Here is an 18740-nt window from a genome sequence, read left to right as displayed (position 1 = left end):
ATGATCATTCAGTGCTCAGAATTTCTAGAAAAGACTCTCATATATCCATGAGAGTGTGTTTGGGCCTCAGTGATCAATCAGTGCTTGAACGTTCTACATAGTTATCATCTCTATCCCATTAAATCAGAGTTTAGGCTCTACCTTCATTAAATCCTGAACTTTCTACCGAGATACAACCTCTATCGCATGAGAATATAGCTCAAGAGTGGAGTTCAGTGTCTATGATCATTCAGTGAATAGATGTTCTACAGAGGTATCCTCTATCCATGAGGGTGGAGTTCAGTCTCTATGATCATTCAGCTGTTGGACTTTCTACAGAACTGGAGTTCAGTGTCTACGACCATTCAGTGCTTGGACTTTCTAAAGCGATATCACTTCTACTGAATGAGAGCGGAGTTCAGTCTTGAGGCGCTTCAAGTGCTGCGACTCTCTCCCAAGAGGTCACTTCTCTTAGCTGACAATCATGCTCATCCTTTGTTTCCATTCGTTGTCCTCTTCATATAATATTCAAGTTCAAGTTGGTCAAAGTTTGGTTGCAGGGATATGAGCGCCATTGATCTTTGTCTGAGAAGGGATAGCCTTAAGAATTGAGACAGGAATGGACCCCCCATAACATATTTATGTTCTAGTCTCTCTACACAGTAACTCCTAACTGAGTGAGCGTTGGTCAGTTTCAAAACCACTCATGACCTCAGTCTTCCTAAAGAAGCATCTGATGGAGGTGTCGAGTGGACAGTGTATGACCCTCTCCAGCTAAATCTTACTCTCGCCTTTAAGAGATCAGGGTTTGGGGTGCCCGTCTGACCCCTCAAAACAATCAAGTCCTTGAAGGAAGATATGTGTGGTGGAATGAGGTAGTCCTGCCTAGACAGATGATGAGATTTGGTGAAGGGGCACTATTGAGTGATTGTCATGAGAAGAAAGTCTTTGGGGCATATCAGCAAGGCGGCGCTATGAAATTATCGCCACTTTTGCGTCCGTTTTCGGGCGAAAAGCGACGATAATTTCATCGCCTTATCAGCAAAGACACGCTATTGTGTGTTTTGCTGATTTAGCGCCCCTTACAACAACGCCCAGCTTTGCATCTCTAATGAGATGCAAAGTGGGCGTTCCATGCCAAAATAACTGGAGAAATGTCGCTAACCGACATTTCTCCAATTATCAAGCTGCACGCAAACAAGCAGAGCGATAAGAAAAGTAGCTCTAACCACAGTTATCGCTACTTTCCTTACGCCTGCTTGTAATCTGATTTAGCCATGTAATCCAACGGGAGGTGGATTACATGGCTAAGACCACCCTGCCCTATCAGCAAGGTATCGCTGGTCGCCGTGCGATTATCGCTGGATTTCCAGCGATAATCACACTGTTTTCCAGCTAACACATGGATTCCTATCGCTTGGGAGATAAGCGTTGCTGATAGCACGCTATCTCCGCGATAGAATCCAGCGTTAGCCTGTGATAATTATCCGCGCGCTAAGAGCGCTGAGCGATAATTATCGCAGGCCCTTGCTGATATGCCCCTTTATTTTTACAATTCAAAGGTGTATACTTACCCATCATTTCCTAGATAGTTGTATTTAGTGCTGATGCAAACAAATGACAGACAATCAGACATGTCTTATTGTGAGTCTGTGGCATGCGACATATGAAGACGTTGCTATACAATAATGAGCGTAACTGCAGGGGCATATAGGTAATATCAGCCTTAACTTGTATTTAGTGAATAACTTTTTATATTTGTGTTTGAACGTCTGCTTCCCTGGCAATCCACCCCTCCACAGGACTTTGAGCTCTGCATGATGTAGCCAGTCCTGGGAGAGGGTTTATTCCTGACACACCTTCTTACACCTCCCAGCCCCTAGCCTGAAAAAGAGAGAGAGTGTACCCAAAGGAGGCTTCACCTACCACTCTATGCTGACCACAGGTAATGGGGGTACTCAAGGTTGAGGGCTTTTACCCGTGGTCAATGACCTAGAAATGAATAATAAAGGGGCCATCTGGGCTGAAACAGGGGTGCAGGGTACATGCAAGGCACCTTTCAAATATCTGACACAGTGACCGGCTAGCATCATTCTTTTCTGTGAACTTTACAAGGCAGCTACTCAGCTCACATACAGATGGGAGTGTTAAAAATAAATCTGGTGTGTGGTGTGATGTGCAAACTACCCTGTAGGCAGTGGTGCTGGAACAATTTTCAGAGTGGAACTGCTGCGATCAATGTTCCGCCACCGCAGTGGCATGATGAACCCATGGGGGGCTCCCTGCAAGACACTGAGAGGGGAGCGCCCTCCCCCCAAATAAAATTACTCGTGAAAAACATATTTTCTAATAAAATTCACCAGTTATCTTTTCACTTTGATATGACCTCTGCCGAGTATTTTAAGTCAAAATTATAAATGTTTTCAGGGACACGTACTCTGCTCCAAACATAAACAAGCATTTGCAATGCAATAGGTCTCGCATTTATAAGAGTTTGAGCTATTGGCATTGTAAAATTACAATGCCTTTTATTTATGTTTTGGTTTTAAAACAAATAAAAGGCATTGTCATTTACAATGTCAGTAGCATAAACTCGCATAAAAGCAGTGTGTGGAGTGCAGCAGTGTGCGGCGTGCAGCAGTATGCGGCGTGCAGCAGTGTGAGGCGTGCAGCAGTGTGCGACACGCAGCAGTGTGCGGCGTGCAGCAGTGTGTGGCGTGCAGCAGTGTTTCGTGTAGCAGTGTGAGGCATGCAGCACTGTGACGTGCAGCGGCGTGCAGCAGTGTGCGGCATGCAGCAGTGTGCTGCGTGCAGCAGTGTGCGGCGTGCAGCAGTGTTTCGTGTAGCAGTGTGAGGCATGCAGCACTGTGGCGTTCAACGGCGTGCAGCAGTGTGCGGCATGCAGCAGTGTGCTGCGTGCAGCAGTGTCATGCAGCATGCAGCAGTGAGTAATGCAGCAGTGTGCAGCAGTGTGTGGTGTGCAGCAGTGTGCCGGTTGCATCAGTGTGTGCCGTGTAGCAGTGTGTGGCGTGCAGCAATGTTTCATGTAGCAGTGTGTGGCGTGCAGCAGTGTGCGGCGTGCAGCAGTGTGCGGCGTGCAGCAGTGTGTGGCGTGCAGCAGTGTGTGGTGTGCAGCAGTGTGCGGCGTGCAGCAGTGTGCGGCGTGCAGCAGTGTGTGGCATGCAGCAGTGTGAGGCGTGCAGCAGTGTGTGGCGTGCAGCGGCATGCAGCAGTGTGTGGCGTGCAGCAGTGTGAGGCGTGCAGCAGTGTGAGGCATGCAGCAGTGTGAGGCATGCAGCCGTGTGAGGCGTGCAGCAGTATGTGGCGTGCAGCAGTGTGAGGCGTGCATCAGAGACACATGGAGGGTGAGGAGAGACATGTGGAGGGTGAGGAGAGACACGTGGAGGGTGAGGAGAGACACATGTAGGGTGAGGAGAGACACGTGTGGAGGGTGAGGAGAGACACGTGTGGAGGGTGAGGAGAGACACATGTGGAGCGTGAGGAGGAGACACCTGTGGAGGGTGAGGAGGAGACACGTGTGGAGGGTGAGGAGGAGACACATGTGGAGGGTGAGGCGGAGGGTGAGGAGACACGTGTGGAGGGTGAGGAGAGACACGTGTGAAGGGTGAGGAGAGACACGTGTGGAGGGTGAGGAGAGATGTGGAGGGTGAGGAGAGACACGTGTGGAGGGTGAGGAGAGACACGTGTGGAGGGTGAGGAGAGACACGTGTGGAGGGTGAGGAGAGACGTGTGGAGGGTGAGGAGAGACACGTGGAGGGTGAGGAGAGACACGTGGAGGGTGAGGAGAGACACGTAGAGGGTGAGGAGAGACACGGAGGGTGAGGAGAGACACGTGTGGAGGGTGAGGTGGAGGGAGAGGAGAGAGACGTGTGGAGGGTGAGGAGAGACGTGTGGAGGGTGAGGAGAGACGTGTGGAGGGTGAGGAGAGATGTGTGGAGGGTGAGGAGATACACGTGGAGGGTGAGCAGAGACACATGTGGAGGGTGAGCAGAGACACGTGTGGAGGGTGAGCAGAGACACGTGTTGAGGGTGAGGAGAGACACGTGTGGAGGGTGAGGAGAGACACGTGTGGAGGGTGAGGAGAGACACGTGTGGAGGGTGAGGAGAGACGTGTGGAGGGTGAGGAGAGACACGTGGAGGGTGAGGAGAGACACGTGTGGAGGGTGAGGAGAGACACGTGGAGGGTGAGGAGAGACGTGGAGGGTGAGGAGAGACACGTGGAAGGTGAGGATGGTGAGGTGGAGGGTGAGGGGAGACACGTGGAGGGTGAGGTGGAGGGTGAGGAGAAACAGAGTTGGAGGGTGAGGAGAGACGGAGGTGGAGGGTGAGGAGAGACGGAGGTGGAGGGTGAGGAGAGACGGAGGTGGAGGGTGAGGAGAGACGGAGGTGGAGGGTGAGGAGAGACCGAGGTGGAGAGTGAGGAGAGACCAAGGTGGAGGGTAAGGAGAGACCGAGGTGGAGGGTAAGGAGAGACTGAGGTGGAGGGTAAGGAGAGACCGAGGTGGAGGGTAAGGAGAGACCGAGTTGGAAGGGAATCAGAAGTGGGGGAGAGAGAGAGGTGGAGGGTGAGGAGAGACAGTGGTGGAGTGGGGGGGGAGGGGAGGATATCACTTTTACTTCCTCTCCTAGTGTAAGGTAACGCCCCCACCCCACAGGCCCTGCCGGGGCCGAGAGCAGATCACTGTTCACATCAGCCGTCACCCGAGACCGCTCCGTACTTGTTGGTAAATAGCAGTTCACTATCTGTTGATAATGGGATTCACTTGGGGGGCTGACTTACCTCCTCCACCCCCAGGGCCAACACTGAGAAGGCATCAGAGACCTGGTGCTGCCTATGCTGCAGTACTGCGAGAGAGAGGGATGGGGGGAGGGCAGAGGAAGAGGAGTGGGGTTAGAGAAGGGACAGGTGGGGAGAGAAAGAGGAGAGAAGGGACAGAGACAGAAAAGGAGCAAAAAAAGAATTAGAGAGAGTAAAGAGGAGAGTTGGGGAAAATGAAAACATTACGAGAGAACATGTAGGAAAGAGGTGGAGAGAGAAGATGGGAGAGAGTAAGGACGCAGCCAAGAGATAGAGCAGAGACAAAAAGAATCGAAACAATACAAAAGTATTTTCCAAACTCGTAAATAACCACGGGCCAATCAACTGATCTGCAATGAAGCATCCGAATCTGGTATATCATGACGTTAACCATGCAATAAAAAATAAATTTAAAAAAAATAAAAAAACACCCAAAAACACGTATACACCATGTTGACCCTTTTCCATGCAACGTATTCTAAAACGCCATTCTCATTCATACATTCACAGCAAACCTGTTCACAAGAGTGACAGAAAATGTGGTATTAGTGTTACATTTTTGTTTACATCCATACCCGCTCACTTATGCAATTAAAGGATTCATGATCACACGGTTAAACAAAACGTACTGATTGGCCTTGCCGTGAAGGAGAAACACGTGTTGACACACACTCCCGATCTGTGAAACGTTCACCCCACTTTCTCGAAATTGAAACCAGTGCATGTGTCCGACGAACTTCCTGCCGCTTATCTGAATGCACCAGTGGCAGAAGATAGTCACCATCTTGCAACAACACAATTAAAGGGAGGCATGTCTGTCTCTCCCCACCGCCACATGTCTCTGAGTCTTACTGTCTCATGCGAGATCTCCCTCTAGGAGACAGCTGACACCGACTCTTCCCCTGAGACAGTACGGGAGATGCGTGCGTGTGCATAGTGTGTGTGTCTATATGTATATATCTGTGTGTGTATGCATGTGTGTGTGTTTGTATGTGTATATGTTTGTGTATGCATGTGTGTGTTGGTGTGCAAGTATGGGTGTGTCATTGTGTTCATTTGTCTTCATGGATGTGTACACATATGTTTGTGTGTATACCTATGTCTGTGTATGCATGTTTGTGTGTATGTATATGTGTTTGAGTATGTTGGTGTGCGTGCTTGTTTATATGTGTATGTGGGGTTGGTGTGTTGGTGTGCATGTATATGCATATGTTTATGCATGTCTGTGTGTGTTTGTATATGTTCATATGTGTGTGTAAATGCATGTGTGTGTTTGTATGTGTGCATAGTTGTGTATGCATGTGATCAGAGGGAAGAGTGCACTTGAGGGCAAAGAGGAAAACATACAGGGAAGAGTATGTGAGGGCAGAGAGAAAAATACAGAGGGAAAAGCACGTGAGGGCAGAGAGAAAAATACAGAGAGAAGAGTCCATGTGAGGGAGGAGAGAAAAATAGAGAGGGAAGAGCTCATGTGAGAGCAAAGCGAAAAATACAGAGGGTAGGGCGCATGTTAGACCGGAGATAAAAACATAGAGGGAAGAGAGCATGTGAGAGCAGAGAGAAAAATATAGAGAGAAGAACACATGCGAGGGCAGAGAAAAAAATACAGAGCGAAGAGCACATGTGAGAGCATAGAGAAAAAATGCAGAGGGAAGAGTACATGTGAGGGAAGAGAGACAAATACAGAGGGAATAGCATGTGTGAGGAAAGAGAGAAAAATGGAGAGGGAAAAGCACATGTGAGGGCAGAGTGAAAATACAGAGGGAATAGCGCATGTGAGACCAGAGAGAAAAACATAGAGGGAAGAGCATATGTGAGGACAAAGAGAACAAGTACAGGCTATGCCAAGCGGGAGTGATCGCGTTTGCGATCAAACATCAAAGCGGCGAAAGTGAAAGTAATCGAGCAGAGCATCAAAGGGCTGGGTGAGAAGGGAGGGGGGAATGCAGGGGTCAAAGCGGCTAAAGTGAAAGTAATTGAGCAGAGCATCAATGGGCTGGGTGAGAAGGGAGGGGGGAATGCAAGGAGCAGAGGAGCAGCTGTGCACGTGCACGCCATCGTGCACTCAAGCCCTAGGCCAGCAAAACCATGTGGGTAGCACTTTTGAAAGCCCACTTACAAAATGTCTCAAAGAGACAGCTTTCGCTGTCTCAGCGAGACCTAAAAACAGGACCAGGCAGTATTAGTTAGACTGGCAAGTAGCTTTATACATTTTTAGCCAAGAGCATGCTCAGATCTTTTTGTTTATACTTATGTGGTAGTTTTTTTTTAAAGTGCAAAATGTGCAAATATCATGTGACAATTATTTGTGAGAATTGAGGTTAATGATGCACAATTGTGACCAATGACATGATGTTACCCTTGATCAATCAAATAAACAATGTTTATATAGCATGACTTGCCACCCGTGAGGGTAACCAGACACTGATAACCCTGCTGCGAAGGAGGATCAGAAGTAACCCTGGGCACTGAACTCCGCTCCGCTGGCGGATATTGTGGAATTTTGCATACTCTGCGGTACGCGGAGAATGCAAAGTTCCTGCAAAACCTCAGACCCCGCAGAGGAGCGGAGTTCAGCCCCGGAGCGGAGTTCAGCCCCGAACCCTCCCGCCTCCCACCCCCCGCAATAAATATTTTCTAAATACAATTTACAATGAAAGTAAAATAAAACTGCACTTAACTTATCGCGGTGTCCCGGGCTGCCCTTCACCTCGCCGTAATCCCCTATGTCAGACATACGTCATGGTAGGACTGCACATACGCAGTCCTACTATGTTGTACGGGATTACAGCAAGGAGGAGAGGGCGGCCTGGGAGGTTGTGATAAGGTAAGTGCGGTTTTATTTTACTTTACTTGTAAATTGTATTTAGAAAATATTTATTGCGGGTGGGTGGGAGGCGTGTAGCAGAGATCCACGGACTTATTAGCCAACTCCGTAGAGCTCTGCGTAGATCAACTCCGCCTGCTACGACCGGGCTTAATGAGAAGGAGGTTGTTGTCTGAAGGGGAAAGGGGAGGTTGTTCCAGAATTTTGCAGCAAAGTAGGAGGAGCCCCCGCCACTGTTGCACCGGCAGATTCGGGTTCGTGAGGAAGGGATAGGCAGGTTGAGCACAGGTGTCTGGAGGGTTGGTGAAAGTTCAGGTGCTGGTTGTTCTATGCTAGTCCTGCTTGTGTAGGGCCTTTTAGGTGTGGATCAGCATCTTCAATTGACATCCCTTCCGGATGGAAAGCCAGTGGAGCTTCTGGAGGTGGGGGTGATGTGGGTCCGCTTGGAGTGGTAGAGGATGAGTCCGGCCCCTGCATTCAGTATGGTCTACAGTCTCTTCAGGAGGTGAAAGGTGATTCCTATGTAGAATGTGTTGCCACAGTCCAGCCGGCTGGTGACAAGTGCTTGAGTGATGGTTCATCTGATGTTACCAGTGAGCCATTTGAAGTTCTTACGGAGCATCGGAGCATGCGAAGGGAGAAAAATCAGCCAGAGGAGACCATTATTCTGGCTTTTCATGGTGAGCTTACAGTCGGGGATGATGCCAAGGTTGTGGGTGTGGTCTGTCAGCATGGGTGAGGATCCTAGTTCGGAAGGCCACCAGGAGTAGCTCAACAGGGAGGTGTTGTTCCTCAAGAACAATACTTCAGTCTTTTCAGTGTTGAGTTTTAGGCAGTTACCTTTTATCTATTGGGCAACGCTTGTCAGGCACCTGTAGAAGTTGGTCATGGTGGTGGACGGGTCTTCTGATAGCGAGAGGATGAGGTGGGTGTTGTTGGCGTAGGAAATTATGTTTAGTCCATAGGTTCTGGCGATGTTTGCAAGGGGGTGATGTAGGCGTTGAACAGAGTAGGGTTGAGGGAGAAGCCTTGAGGGATGCTGTAGGTGAAGTTCTTAGGTTTCGAGGTGAAAGGAGGTAGATGGATTCTCTAGGATCTGCTGGTGAGGATGGAGGCAATCCATTTGAGGGTGTCTCCTTGGATATCAATGTGGTGAAGCCTTTTGATAAGTGTGTGATGGGATACGGTGTTGAACGCTGCTGAGAGGTGGAGGAGGATCAGTACCGCCGTATCTCCCCAGTCAAGAAGGGTTTGTACGTCATCTGTGGCAGCAACTAGAGTGGTTTTGGTGCTGTGGCTACAGCGGAATCCGGATTGGGAGGTATCCAGAAGGTTGTTTCTCTCCAGGTGCTCCCTGAGTTGGTGGTTGATGGCCTTTTCAAGGACATTGGCATGAAAATGGAGCAGGGAGATAGGAGGACAGTTCTTGAGTTTTTTGGGGGAGGCAGGAGATTTCTTGAGAAGGGGTTTGACTTCTGTGCGTTTCCATTCTTCAAGGAAGGTGGCTGTGGCAATGGATGCATTGAAGATGGTGACGAGTTTGTCGCTGATCATCTTGTTCCCGAGGTTGAAGATGTGGTGGGGAGAGGGGTCCATGGGTGCTCCTGAATGGGCAGGGTTCATGATGGCTGCGGTGGTTTCAGTGGTGAGCTGATTTCAGGTGTGAGCATGTGGTTGGGGTTCATGTCTGTTGAAGCAAGGAGGATGAGGTGGTTGGAGGTGTGGGTTAGGGCTCGAAGCTTTTGTAGTTAGTAGGGAACTTGTTGTTGAAGACTTCAGCCAGGGTGTCTCAGAGTTTGTGGGAAGGGGTGATGATGTTTTCAGTGCCTGATGGGTAGGATAATTCTCTGATGAAGTTGAAGTGTTCTTTGCTGTGGTTTGAGTTGGCTTTGATGCGTTCAACAAGGACGCTCCTTTGTTGGTTATTGGTTGAGGGAGGTCTTGAAGGAGGCACGGTCTGTGGCTTCTAACTGGCATGTCATTTTCTTTCGAGTCGCCTGCTGTTTTGCTTGATGGTTTTCAGTTCCATGGTGCATAAACCGGTCAGTTTGGAGATCTTTTGAGTTTGGTGGGTTCGACGGGGGCGATTCTGTTAGCGCAATCTATGAACCAAGTGGAGACGTTCTTGGCAGCCTGTTCTAGGTTGTTTGCGGTGTCAGTGCCTGTGGCATTGAGGGAGTTGGACCACTGGCTCTCTAATACTTGGCTCCAGTTTTGGTAAGCGGTGTAGGATGACTTGTTGGCAGTGCCTGGGGGTCCTGCAATGGTGAAGTATACAATGGTGTGGTCTATCCAGGTAAGCTCAGTGACGTAGCTGTATTGGACTCTGTTGCTTGCCGTTAAGATAGGGTTAAGTGTGTGTCCTCCAGTGCGGGGAGGCCGATGTTACCCATGAAATCGAGGAAGATGGCCGTGTTGATGTGGTTGGCGAGGTGAAAATTGAGATCGCAGAGGAAACTGCAGTTTTGGAGTCATCGGCGAGCGGACATGAATTCGGGGATGGCGTTGCAGAAGCTGGAGCAAGGCCCGGGGGGTCTGTACGCGAAGACACCTTTGAAAGTGGGTTTGCCGCCGGTGTGGAGTTCATGTGAATAAAAAATGTATTGTGTCAATTAGCAAAAATTGTTACAAAGGAGGTTAAGCAAAATGTCTCCAACTCTTACTTTCTTCAATTGTAGTTGATACATGTTTGACAGATCTAATATACGTCACTAAAGCATAAAAAATAGATCTAAAAGCACAGCACTTAGGAGGTGCGAAACGTATAAAATCGGTATAAGAACAGATGTTAAACCCATAAATTAGTTCTAGTCCGTGACCAAGGCTTTGACTAAAATTCTTTAGCCTTGTGTGCAAATTTCGCTGATGTGTCCAGTTTCATTGGGATCTCCAGGTTAAAAAAGGTTTTAGTGCAAATACATATTCGATGTTTTAAGGGCAGTGGTTTCAGTAAAGTGCGGCGTGCGTGGCTTTGCCTAAATTTCTTTCACCTTGTGTGCAAATTTCGCAAATCTGGCCAGTTCCATTGGGATCTCCAAATTAAAAAGAAGTTTCATGGCATCCGTGCAAGTGCGCGTTCCATATTTTAGGAACAAAGGTTTCAGTAAAATGTGATGTGCAAGGGCCGAGCTATGACATATGCAAACCAGATGAACCATGGATTCTGCATACTGGTGACAATGTCTACAAGTGGAGACCGCCTCTAAAGCTTTCCAGCGCATGTTAATACCTTTTATTGGCAATACCATAAGTCTCACTGTTAAGATTTGCTTTAAGATTGACTTGTTTTGGCGGCATCAAGATATGGCTGCCTTAGTCGATCTTTGTAGGAGCTTGCTAATATCCTGATGTTACTGCTCGAGAGCTCCAGTACCTTCAAGTCATCTTCCTTGGATAGTAGTCTAACTTGTTTCTTTAATATAGATTTTAAAGTACCCGGCTGATGAATAAAATCCTGCCATTTGGTCATATCATCAGTGCAGGCAGTGTGCAGGCCTTTACTCCACGAGTTGTTTCCTTTCGTAAAATGTACTTTTAGAATTGCTTTCATTGTGTGTGGAGGGGCCGCACAGGTCCCTCGATAATTCTGAACAATAGATGCCCACTGCTCATAACTTTGTTTGTTTATCCCGAATTCCAATCGTACCAGGGCATTCCGGGCATGGGCTGGAATCTGGAAGATCTGCTTGATTGCTCGACAGTTGATGCGTTCCAAGATATTGATAAATGCTGCGGGGAATGCTAATTGGCTGTATGTAACTGAGGGGAGAAGCGTAGCACTTATGACCTTTCGAGTGGGTTTGGTTGATGGGCTGCTTAGATTAGAATTCAGTTTGCATAGGGCATACGTCACTGCCTTGGCTTTTATTTCGATGGATGCAGTGTGTGCTGTAGGCTTTCCGTTGCTCATGAGCCAAATCCCCAAGTAGTTATTTTTGGTTGTTGTTGCTATTTTCAAGTTGATATATCAAACAAGGCTAGGCACCAAAGAGGGGTCTAAATTTTAGCTAAGGACCCAAAAACTGCTTAGAGAGAAAACAATTTTTCTTCTGCTACTGGTATTCTTATCCAGAAATTATTTAAGTCCAGCCACCCTCAATTTATCAAACTTCAAACAACAAACAGCCCTTCACTACCCATCACCTTCACAGAGACAAATCAACAGTATTTGAGCAAAAAAGAAAGTGAAACATGAGTGGGCCCCTCACGTACGCACCACCAGGGAGGCTACCAGCCGGTTCTCGCTAGTATGCCCACGTTTTCTCATCATCGGGTGCCCACTCATGGGAGAAAGAGATTAGAGTCCAGTGAAGAGAAAGGAGGGAACAGGTCGCAAGAGAAAACTGTGTTCCTGTTCCCAGCAGAAAGAGAAAAGACACAAAACCCGTGAATTGCAAGGAACGACTGTTCAAAGCAATCTTTAAAATTGAGTTGTAGACTCACGTCACAATCACCCTCTTTATTCAAGACAGTGAGCCCACTCAAAAATAAAAACACATATGTTTTTATTTTTGAGGGCTCGAATTTCAGCAGCGGTGTATCTGCGCGTACTGGGAGGGCCAGGGTACCCAGGCACAGACGGACTTGCCTCTTGAGTGCCTGCTCTGCAGCCTCTGTTAAGTATATCCTGTGAGGAGTGATGGATTCTGGGGGGCTGGAAGGGGGGTGGCGGCTTAAAACAACAGGAAAAGAGCAGGCAGTGAGGTGGGCCAGCTCAGAAAAAACAACAAGTACAGCAATATGGGTAGAGAATGTACACCAAATACACAGAATTAGTAACAGTGTTACAAAATGAGTCTCTTACGGATTAAACAACATAAATGATGGCAGCAGGGTTACAAAAGTAGGCTATTCTACGGTTAATATAAAGAACAAGAGTGTTACAAAATGAGGCGATTATGTTTAATATGCATAATGACTTTGGTGTTACAAAGTTAGGGTTTTCTGGTAAGTCAGTAAAACTAATGGTAACAAAGGAAAACGTTAACGGCTACCTATTAAAGGCTAGACAGTAGAATACCAGTACATAACAGTAGTAAACAAAGGCCGGAGCAGCAATGCAGAAAACACAAGAGGCAGCAGAGAGACGAGCGGTAGAGTCAGGAAGGCCTGCTGATCTGCAGCGAGGGGGGAGCTGGCTGAAGGACCTTCTCAACGGGGTTCACACTGCGGCCTCAGTTAAGTAGGTCTTGAAAGGAGGGAAGGGCGCTAGGTGGCAGGAAGCGAGAGCAGCAAAAACAGCAGGAAAAGAGCAAGCGGGGAAGCGGACTAAATAGCAAGTACATTGATACGTGCAGAGAACGTAACAATGTATCCAACACAGAGAAGTAGCGACCGTGTAACATTTGGCTACTGCGGTTTATATGATTAATGACAACAGTGTTACAAAATTAGGCTTTTTCGGTTACAACTGTTAAGTAATGAAAAAGTTAAAGGCGACCGATTAGAGGCAAGACAGTAGAATGGCAGTATGTAACAGCAGTAAACAGAGGTGGGGCTGGCAATGTGGAGAACACAAGCGGCGGCAGAGTGACGCCATCGGCACTCAGGAAGGCCCGCTGATCGAGCAGCGAGGGGGGAGCTGGCTCAAGGACCTTCCGGCACAAAAGCAATCCTGCAGCAACGCAAGCACCCTTGCACCATGGCGCAAGGGTGCCTGAGTTTGCACTAGAAAGCACAGAGTGCGTCAGCGCAAGGAGAGAGCGGGATTGCGCAATATTATGGTAAATGCGGGGCATTCCTGCCCTCTCCGTTTGACGCCGCACAGCCGGTTGTTGAGCAGCGTCAAATTATGATAAATCTGGCACTTGGTTTTTTTGCCTGGACTTGTCTAATTAGGGATTTTACTGAGTTTTATGAGTCTGTATTTCTGTATCTGGGCCTTCAGTGGGATTCATGCATTATTTCCCTGCACGACACGACATTTATCTGTAATAGATCTATAACTCAGTCATTAGGGCTTCCATATTTTGTCCTGTTGTACTCTACTAAATTCTGTGCTTTTTGTTGAGGAGTGGCGTCTCGAACTGCGAGAGCAACTGGAAACTTTGGAGCCAAATTGATTCGGTAAAAACTAGGGTGTTCATAACATTAGGGTTCGGGTGATTATTGGGGTTCGTCTCCCATGATTTTAATGATTAAAATGAACTTCAAATCCCATGATGCTTCGTGTCGGTGACCAAAGCACCAGGAGTTACTCAGATTCATGCACAGCAGGAGGCAGCTTGGCGGCACTGCCAGAAGGGAATGTGTTTCACTTTTGACAGTGCAAAGGAAAGTTACATTCTTCATTTACTTTTTTCTAGTCCATCAAGGTTCAAATCTTACTAGCACCAGTACAACCCCAGCCACAGGCGATCTGTGCCTGACTCCCCAATTTAAGCTACCCCTAGTAGCTCTTACTTGAACAAAACCCGTGGCTGCAACATGACTTCACGTGTCTGCTCTGAGCTCCACCGAGTGGACTCAAGCAGCCGCCTCCTTCCAGGGCAGAAGCCAGTCTGCTGCTATGAGCCATGTGGGGTTTGTCATGATGTGGACATAGGGCACAAACACATTAATAATACACTGCCTGGGTCATGACCCTTGGCAGACCTGATCACTGAGCCTTCAAACTGTTTTATTCAAGTGTATTCTGTTGCAGCCTCCGTGGGGGCTCCCTCTGAAATGTAATGTGTGGGAGCCCCCTGGCACTGCCAGGGATGGGGGCCTTCCATTACACCCCTGCATCACTGCAGTTAAATGGATTGTGAAAAACTCAAGCGTCACACAAAGAACAAGTGTAGCACACGAGCAGTAAGGGTGTGATATATAGGTGGGGGTGAGGGGTGCACTTCGACGCACCCCATCACATATCTCTAAAGCATGGTGCAGTGACAGTCAAAGGCAGCACATTTAGTGTTGAAAGGACCTGGATGTTTGCCGTTTTACTGAAAAAACTATAGCTTAAACAGTAAAGTATGGAACTTATCGCTCTATCTACAAGGACATGCTAGCACGTGTTTCCATGCGTTAGAGCCGGTTTCATGCCGCCTCGCCTCGCATCCCTAATGAGATGCAAGGTGGGCGTGCCTCGTGAAACTTCATTGTGGAATATCGCTAACCGGGCTTCGCGATATTTACAACGAAGCCCCGTCCGGCATAGCGATATTCATTTCAGAGCTAACTCGCCCTTAACGCTGCTTCCAGACGTCTGCCAAAAACCTGTGGGGCATATTTATCGCAAAGCGTTGCTAATATACCCCTGTGTTGTGTATTTTAACATTGCTGGTGGATTATGCTGATACGACCACATGGTCGTATCAGCAAGATTATCGCCGTATCCATCAGTTCAACTCGTGTTTTCAGGCGATGTTGTTGCCATTTCCCCCCTATCGCTGGAAATGTATCGTCCAGGAGAAACGCGTTGTAAATAACGCGCTAACCGGGTGGTACATTCCAGCGTTCGACTCGATAAATACAAAAGCGCTAAGTGCGCTTTGCGGTAATTATCGCATGTCCTTGATGATATGCCCCTTAGTTTTCACGGATAGATTAAATATATTTGGGCAAAGATAGCGATGGCCCTGTGCAGGCTGCCCCCCCCCCCCTCCCCGCCAGGCGATATTGTCAGGATGAAGAGTTCTTTTCGAGGGAGCTCCTGCAATTCTTACTCACATTAATGGTCAAACATGTTTTGCATTCATTAATTACATCTTAATCTTCAGATATCACAATGAGAGAATTCACAATAGGAATGAGTTTCCTCGTGCACAGATTACATAAGGAGTGATTTACAACCAGAGTCAACGTCCGCTGCGATGAACCGACACGGCTCTGCCGGCAGGAAGAAGGTCTCCGGCTTCTCCGAGTCTGGAATCAAGAAGAGTCGTTATTGTCGCGACATCGATCCGCATCTTAATGAAACATACTATCGGGAGGACTCATAGCATTCCTGCTGATCTAACATCCTAGTGAAAGAAACCCCCTCTAGTTCTAACATTCCCTGCCAGCCCATGGTGAAAGTTGTCCAACACCCATGTACGGTTAATCCTGGGAGACCATCCATGAGGGGTGGATTGGCACCTTCATCCGGGAGATGTTCTAACCCTAGGGGCGGGGGGGGGGGGGGCGGAAGGTGCATCTGAACCCCAGGGAAGGGAGAGGTCTGACTTCCAGAAATCTGAAGTGGAGCGTCTACTCCTCTTCTGATGGTTTATAGGTGCTATAGATGTTATGCACTTTTTGCACAGTCACGCCCTTGGTCAGATCCCATTCATCTAAAAGGTCTGCCGCGCTATGAAGCAGCGTCAGAAGAATCTTTACGCGAGTCCTCCAAACAGAATAACACGGAAGGTGTCCCACCGTCAACACCAATCGCATTCACTACAGTCACCAACAAGGAAAGAATATAAAGAAGGCGCACAAAAAGACCATCAGTGCAACCATGCTTACGCCAAACCTTGATAGTGACCCACTAGTGACCTACTAGTGACCTGATACGACCTAGTAGTGACCTACTAGTGACCTGATAGCGACCTAGCAGTGACCTACTAGTGACCTGATAGTGACCTAATACTGACCTACTAGTGAACTGATAGTGACCTAGCAGTGACCTACTAGTGACCTGAGAGTGACCTAGTACTGACCTACTAGTGACCTGATAGTGACCAGGTAGTGACCTACTAGTGACCTGATAGTGACCTAGCAGTGACCTACTAGTGACCTGATAGTGACCTAGTAGTGACATACAAGTGACCTGATAGTGACCTACTAGTGACCTGATAGTGACCTACTAGTGACTTGATAGTGACCACCTAGTGACTTGATAGTGACCTATTACTGACTTGAAACTGACTTGCTAGTGAGCTACTAGTGACTTCATAGTGACCTACTAGTGAATTGATAGCAGTGGTGGAAGTGCATTAAAAAAGTATGGGAACTGTTATGCTACATGCAATGGGGTGGGGAGTCAGTGAGCATGGGAGTGGGGTCAAAGGTGAGGCTAAAAAAAAAACGAAATGTTCTATAACTACATACAAAAATACCTTCAGGTATTTACATATAAAATAGGGCACATCTTAAATGGGAAATAAATAAAAACGTACGTTAATCGGTGGCAAGTGCACTATAATAGGTTAAGAAACCTCTATTAGTCAATGCACTACAGAGTTCTAGCGGTAACCAGAGAGCCACAAAATGATATCTTGGATGGTTCAGAGGAAAACAGTGACCTGTGTATCTTTAGTGCTACAAGGTTCCACCCTGTGACAGAAAACACTGTGAATATGTAAGTCATTATTTGAAACGTGCATTACACACACTATGAGATAGAATGCTACACAATTCACAGAAGGGTTTAAGATAAAATAATGCATCCAAAATATAGATTTAAGTAATACCCTGACTGTATGTAATGCATTTAAAAAAAAATAAAACTGTCCCTTAAAAGCAAGCAGCTCACAGCTCAGCTGGTAACTCCCTTGCACTGCCACTCAAAAAGAGTAGATCATTGTCATCACAAAGCTTCAAGTGATTCCATCAATTGAAGCCGCTACTGACTCAAGCACCTTTTGCATTTGCAGATCAACCAGCTGCGCACATTTGCATTTCTTCAAGGCAAACAGGCACCCTGGCAGGAAGGCTCGTTTATTGTTTTGCTGTCTGCCCGCCTTTGGGTTCACAGCACAGGAGACTCCCTGCAATATTTCTGCTGAAGCATTTTGACCATTGGAAATGAGCATACGAGGATGGTTGTCTTTTCACAAAAAGTAGGGGAACAAAGTTTCATAAGTTAAAAAAGAATGGGCACATCGGGCCCTGTAGATCCCCCTCACTTCGACAGCTGCTTGATAGTGACCTACTAGCGACTTCACTGTGAACTAGTAGTGACTTGATAGTGACCTAGTACTGACCAACTAGTGACTTGATAGTGATCTAGTAGTGACTTGATAGTGACCTAGTACTGACCAACTAGTGACTTGATAGTGATCTAGTAGTGACTTGATAGTGACCTAGTACTGACCAACTAGTGACTTGATAGTGATCTAGTAATGACCAACTAGTGACTTGATAGTGATCTAGTAGTGACTTGATAGTGACCTAGCAGTGACCTACTATTGACTTGATAGTGACCTAGTACTGACCAACTAGTGACTTGATAGTGATCTAGTACTGACCAACTAGTGACTTGATAGTGATCTAGTAGTGACTTGATAGTGACCTAGCAGTGACCAACTAGTGACTCGATAGTGATCTAGTAGTGACTTGATAGTGACCTCCTAGACTGAACACCTTACATTCACAACAGAGCTGCTTCCGTAGTCCTTTGGCGCTACTACGTGAAAGCAAAGGTCCGCTGGCAGGTTTCCCACTATGAGGTCAGAGGTCAGAGTCGCATCGGCTCCCATGGTATCCCACAGCGTAAGGTAATGACGGTCTGTAGGGTCCACACCCAGGAATAACCAGATGCTGGGCGGCTGTTCTGATAGTTTTATTGGTGACGATCTTAACTAACCCCTAATCCGCATGGCGTAACCCCAAGCGAAAGCGGTTCCCTGCGGCTTTTAGGCGCCCGGCACCGAGCTGGTGCTCCCTGAAGGGTTTCCCGCCAGAAAGGCTCTATTCAAGTCAATGAAACATCAGGAACCTTAGAGGTTGATGCCGCCTCAAGAGTCAAATCTTAATAACCCTGGTCCATAGAGAGGCCCGAAGTGGACGCTGGTGTTTGAGTCCAGCACTACAAGTGTTTGGCATTATGCCAAACTCCATCATTTAAATTCATAGATTTGTGATTTCCGCGCTCCAGCTCGGTACATTAAAAGACCATGGAATTCAAAAACATTTATTTTAAAAAACGACAAAAACTCCTCTGACATTTTGTGGCAAAGGTTAGTTTGAACCCTGGATATTCTCTCTTCTCACTCAACCTTAATTCACAAAGTTGTAATTAGCGCCCCCCAGCTCGATAAAATGGATAAATGCCAAAAATGAGGAGGATTCTTCAAAACAAGAAAAGACCCCTCTCTCGTCTGTGGTAACGAGCAGGTGTGAACTTTTGACTATGTCTCTTCTCTCCCCACCTATATGCCACACACGTGTTGCTGATTATATCTCTCTATTTTACGCAGAGATTGG

The 18740-nt window shown here is 47.4% G+C and overlaps 1 long non-coding RNA gene across 1 annotated transcript in view; it reads right to left on the bottom strand.

Moving 5' to 3' along the window:
* The window catches only part of LOC146813430 (uncharacterized), a 339990-nt gene that overhangs the window by 42859 nt on the left and 278391 nt on the right, over positions 1-18740 (bottom strand). Inside the window, exon 4 of the long non-coding RNA XR_014966977.1 lies at positions 15405-15476. This is a non-coding gene — a long non-coding RNA (uncharacterized LOC146813430). The remainder of the gene's footprint in view (positions 1-15404; positions 15477-18740) is intronic.

This window comes from Triturus cristatus, chromosome 7 (genome assembly GCF_964204655.1).
Source record: "Triturus cristatus chromosome 7, aTriCri1.1, whole genome shotgun sequence".
NCBI lineage: Eukaryota > Metazoa > Chordata > Amphibia > Caudata > Salamandridae > Triturus > Triturus cristatus.
This window is presented reverse-complemented; position numbering and strand designations above follow the sequence as displayed.